The sequence below is a fragment of the Pygocentrus nattereri genome, chromosome 22, assembly GCF_015220715.1.
Source record: "Pygocentrus nattereri isolate fPygNat1 chromosome 22, fPygNat1.pri, whole genome shotgun sequence".
NCBI classification, from domain to species: Eukaryota; Metazoa; Chordata; class Actinopteri; order Characiformes; family Serrasalmidae; genus Pygocentrus; species Pygocentrus nattereri.
The window spans coordinates 16,715,801-16,721,377 of NC_051232.1; the positions used below are offsets into that span (position 1 = coordinate 16,715,801).

General features: G+C 46.4%; 1 non-coding gene across 1 annotated transcript; it reads right to left on the reverse strand.

The window, feature by feature from the left end:
- Positions 1-860: 860 nt before the first annotated feature.
- On the reverse strand, positions 861-932 carry trnaq-cug. Its single transcript has one exon. It is a non-coding gene; the product is annotated as a tRNA-Gln (tRNA).
- Between the last annotated feature and the right edge of the window lie 4,645 nt (positions 933-5,577).

Here is a 5,577-nt window from a genome sequence, read left to right on the forward strand (position 1 = left end):
CATTCCAGTGGCTGAAAACAAGATCCTATGCCAGAACCCCAGATCAAACCAGGGACCTTTAAAACTTCAGTCTAACGCCCACCCGACTGAGCTATTCTGGCCACAGCAAGCTTTGGTTTCCAGTGGAAGCCTTTGTAATACGATCTGACTTGATAATCTTCAGGATGTGAGATTTGTCTGTCTCTACCATGTATACTCCATCATACAAGTTCTCTTGATCGATTTGAAGAAGTTGGTCCACCTACAAAACGGTGATGCTCATTTTAGAGTGCTGTTTTTCTTACGTTTCCTAACTTTACTGACCTTAGCAACACAAAAGAGGAAATGTTTTATGGAATTCAGTGTACCGACAAGCAAGCTTTTGTCGTCAGTCTAACAATGACCCTGCTGAGAAATGTGGACATAAGGTAAACACCCTATTGTGACATCATTCTTCCTGCCAAGGACGTATACAATTATTAATCATCTATCACTGATGGGTTTCCATTGCATCTTTTGGTTGAACATGCATGAATGCGAATTTCAGAAGTGTCAGGAGAATTAAGCCTTTAGTGATCGGAACACAAAGCAATTTTGTCTTAGCTTGTCATGTTCTTGGATTTGGGTTAAAAGCTGCCTGTTCAGCTCCTCATTTGCTTTGGCTTTATTCCCTCTATTTCAGTGACCAACCCCTGTACGCTACTATAGCCGACAAAACCCTTGTCAACAGCAAGATTATTCAAAGAGCATTTGGTCAAAAAATGCACTTTTGCAGCCTTTATCTAGAATCAAATGCAAGGCTGGCACACAGATTACTGACTTGATCAGGGATATTTGGCCAGTCAGTTTCCCATGACTGTGCTTCTCCAAGAAAGTCAACCAGGTCCCACCGAGATTTGAACTCGGATCGCTGGATTCAGAGTCCAGAGTGCTGACCATTACACCATGGAACCACAAGAAACAGCTCAAAAGGATACATCTTCCAATGCCAGACTGTTAAACGTGCTTGTACTTGATTTTGGACAGAATGTGATTTCTGACATTTTCTCAGACTTCTCACATCATCCAACGCTCAACTCTTTTTATCTGTTTGAAGTAGTCAGAACAATCTTTGAAGCTAAAGTAGGATGACTGCTTTTTACAATGTCTCGCCCATCAAACACATATTTAATGGGAGAGACTTTGCAAAAATCTCCCATGATGACCCTGCTGAGCATTGTCGACCTGAGGTAAACACACTATTGCGCCATCATTACCACCTCCATAAATGCATTAAATTGTCAGTCGTGTATGGTGGACAGGGCCTAGCAAGGCATCATTGTAAAGAACATGCATGACTGCTAATGTCAGAACTACAAGGTCAATGAAGACTTCAGTGATTTTGAATGAAAATATCATTGTCTTTTAGCTTTTGCTTCTGTTGTGGTGACCAACACCAGTAAGCAACATTATCAGACAACACTCTGTCAGAGGGGAAGAATATTCAAAGAGATTTTGGTCACAAAAGGCAATCTTGCAGCGTTTACCTAGAGGAAAATGCAAGGCCACAGGGTTAGTTTGCTCATCATTCCAAGGGTATGCCTGCAATGTATAGTCTGTCAAAGCACCATGCATCCAGAAAATGCTTGTTTGTGCTTCTCCGTGAGAGCTGACTGGGTTCCACAGAGAGTTGGAAGAAATCCGTTGGCTTGTTTGTACCAAACGCGCCCTTCAGCTTTTTACACCCGTGCCCACATTCCAGTGGCTGAAAACAAGATCCTATGCCAGAACCCCAGATCAAACCAGGGACCTTTAAAACTTCAGTCTAACGCCCACCCGACTGAGCTATTCTGGCCACAGCAAGCTTTGGTTTCCAGTGGAAGCCTTTGTAATACGATCTGACTTGATAATCTTCAGGATGTGAGATTTGTCTGTCTCTACCATGTATACTCCATCATACAAGTTCTCTTGATCGATTTGAAGAAGTTGGTCCACCTACAAAACGGTGATGCTCATTTTAGAGTGCTGTTTTTCTTACGTTTCCTAACTTTACTGACCTTAGCAACACAAAAGAGGAAATGTTTTATGGAATTCAATGTACCGACAAGCAAGCTTTTTTCATCAGTCCAACAATGACCCTGCTGAGAAATGTGGACATAAGGTAAATGTAGTATTTGGATATGGCTAGGAGCCCACCGGTTGATGACGTAAGCAAGGTGCGCCAGAGTAATAGAGTTACAACAATAAAGGTTGGCGACGCACGCACGCCAGAGAGCGACTGAAGCACATTGTCTGTGTCTTTATTATATCGTTCCGTGAACATTACATGGTGTCAGAGTTCAGTGCACATCAGCCTGCCGACGGAAGATGGACAGCACAGGTATCCCCACGCCACGAATGGACTGGGACTCATCTAACCTGCGTGACGCATGGAGAAAGTTTCGCCAGCATGTGGAGCTTATGTTTTCTGGTCCGCTAGCCTCCAAGAAAGAGGAGGAAAGATGTAGCTACTTGCTACTGTGGGTCGGCGAGAAAGGTCGCGACGTGTTTAACACATGGACTCTTACGGCGGATGAACAAAAACTGCTAACTACATACTACGACAGGTTTGAAACATATGTAACACCAAAAGCAAACCCCATTTTTGCACGATATAAGTTTCACGAAAAGATACAGGGGAACAGTGAGAGTTTTGACCAGTTTGTGACTGAGCTAAGACTACTAGTAAAAGACTGTGGTTACCCTAACGGCGACGAGATGGTACGAGACCGAATTGTTTTCGGCATAAACTCGCCAAGAATACGTGAAAAATTACTATGCTACGGCTCAGGCCTCACGCTTGAAAATGCTATTGACATTGCACGCTCACATGAGTTGTCGCAACAGCAGCTAAAGACGATGGTTTTCCCTACTGCTAACCAGGCTAGCCAATCCGTGCATGCAGTCAACAGATGGACAAATAAAGCAGCACACACGCGCCATGGACGCAAAGTAGCCGACGGAGCTGACGATGACGGTGCAGTGAGGAGCAAGGAGTGCGGCGCATGCGGCCGAGCGCACAGTCGCACAGAGGACTGTCCAGCAAAAGGACGACAATGCAACAAATGTAAGAAATTCAACCATTTTGCTAAAGTCTGTAGGGCACGTACACAACAAAAACAGACAACACTCAAATCAAAGAAAGTGCACACTGTGTCAGACTGCACAGAAGAGTCACCACCTGAGCTGTTTATTGACAGTATAACAAAGCTACATGCAAACACAGCCAGGGAACAGGCATTTGCAGAGATAGAAATAGGCACAAACTAAAGTTCAAAGTTGACACAGGTGCTCAAGCTAATGTGATACCAGCAAACACATTTCACAGAATGTTTGGAGATGTAGTGTTAGGCTCACCAGACGGTTACATATCAGGATATGGGGGACAGAGGCTTAAAGTCAAGGGAGCCTGCAGGCTAACATGCAGACACAAAGAGAAAACAATCATGTTGGACTTTGACACTGTTGATGTCGAAAACGCCCCTGCCGTCTTGGGAATGAGAGCATGTTTAGACTTAAACATAGTCAAGCTCGTACACATCATCCAAGCACAGCCAGAAACACATACAAGCATCACTGAAGAGTTTGCAGACGTGTTCAAGGGCATTGGCCTATTTCCTGGTGAGTGTGTCCTCCACCTCAAGCCTGCAGTCACACCCGTAGTGTGCCCACCTCGCCGCATCCCATACGCTCTCCGAGGCAGACTCAAAGACGAACTGGATAAAATGGAAAAAATGGACATCATCACAAAGGTGACAGAACCAACTGAATGGGTAAATGCTTTGGTGGCAGTGGAAAAGCCAAAGACGGGAAAACTCAGGGTGTGCCTTGATCCCCGCCCCCTGAACAAAGCCATCCAAAGACCACACTACCCGCTTCCCACTCTTGACGACATCACACCGAGACTAGCTGGAGCACAATACTTCAGTGTGCTGGATGCCAGATCAGGCTACTGGACAATCAAACTAAGCCATGAATCATCCATGCTCACCACCTTCAACACTGTCTTCGGCAGATACAGGTTCAAACGACTTCCTTTCGGGATTATATCAGCACAGGACGAGTTTCAACGGAGGGTCGATGAAGCATACGAAGGGCTTCAGGGCATCGCAGCCATCGTAGACGACATCCTAGTATATGGCCGCACCAAGGAGGAGCATGACGCGAACCTGCGTGCCATGTTGGAAAGAACGAAAGAGAGAGGAATAAAGCTGAACGAGGACAAAAGCGTCATATGTGTTACAGAGGTGAGCTATTTTGGTCACAGACTGACACGAGAAGGCATCCGGCCTGACCCCAGCAAGGTCAAGGCCATCAGAGAAATGGCTCCCCCACGCACCAAAACGGAGCTGGAAACCATACTGGGCATGGTCACTTACCTCTCCAGATTCGCTCCCAGACTATCAGAGACCACAGCTCCCCTCAGGCAGCTGTTAAAGGAGAGCAGTGAGTTTGTGTGGGACTCAAATCACGACATAGCTTTTCAACAGGTGAAAGATCTCCTAACACAGGAACCTGGCCCTGTACTCACATACTTCGACCCCACAAAAGATGTAAAGCTGCAGGTTGATGCATCCAAATGCGGCTTAGGAGCCGTGTTGCTGCAGGAAGAGAAACCAGTCGGATACGCATCCAAAGCACTGAACGAAACTGAAGGAAACTATGCTCAGATAGAGAAGGAGCTTTATGCAGTGCTTTTCGGGTGCAAGCGGTTTCACCAATACCTGTATGGTCGCCAGGTGGTTGTCGAATCAGACCACAAGCCACTGGAGTCAATCATGCGGAAGCCTCTGGCAGCGGCTCCCCCACGACTCCAGCGTATGATCCTGCAACTGCAACGATACGACATTGTCATCACACACAAGCCTGGAAAACAGATACCAGTTGCAGACACACTCTCCATAAAACCCATCGAATGCAACGAAAACTCGCTGAGTGAAGGTATGGACTTACAAATACACTCCGTGGGCAGCAACGCACCAATAAGTGACAACAAATTGGCAGAGATCAAGGCTGCCACAGCACGAGAGGAGCAACTCTCAATGTTGAGACGGGTCATCACCTCAGGGTGGCCTGAGTCACGCAAGAAATGCCCACCTGCTATTGCAGCATACTGGAACCACAGGGATGAGATATCAGAGACAAATGGCATCCTGCTAAAAGGAGAAAAAATCATCGTGCCCCACTCACTCAGAGCAGAAATGCTTTCACGCATTCACACAGGGCACTTGGGGATTGAAAAGTGCAAGCAGCGAGCGAGAGATGTACTGTTCTGGCCTGGGATGGGTAAAGAGATAGAGGCGCTGGTAGGATCTTGCAGCATCTGCCAGGAGCGACGCAACTCCGCCCAAAAGGAGCCGATGATTTCACATCCCATTCCGGAGCGACCTTGGCAGGTGATAGCCACAGATTTGTTCACATGGAACAACACTGACTACATCGTTGCTGTTGACTACTATAGCAGGTATTTCGAAGTGGAAAAAATCACCAGCCTCACGTCCAAAACAGTCATTCAAAAGCTCAGGGCTATGTTTGCAAGGTTTGGTATTCCACAGACACTAATCAGTGACAACGGGCCTT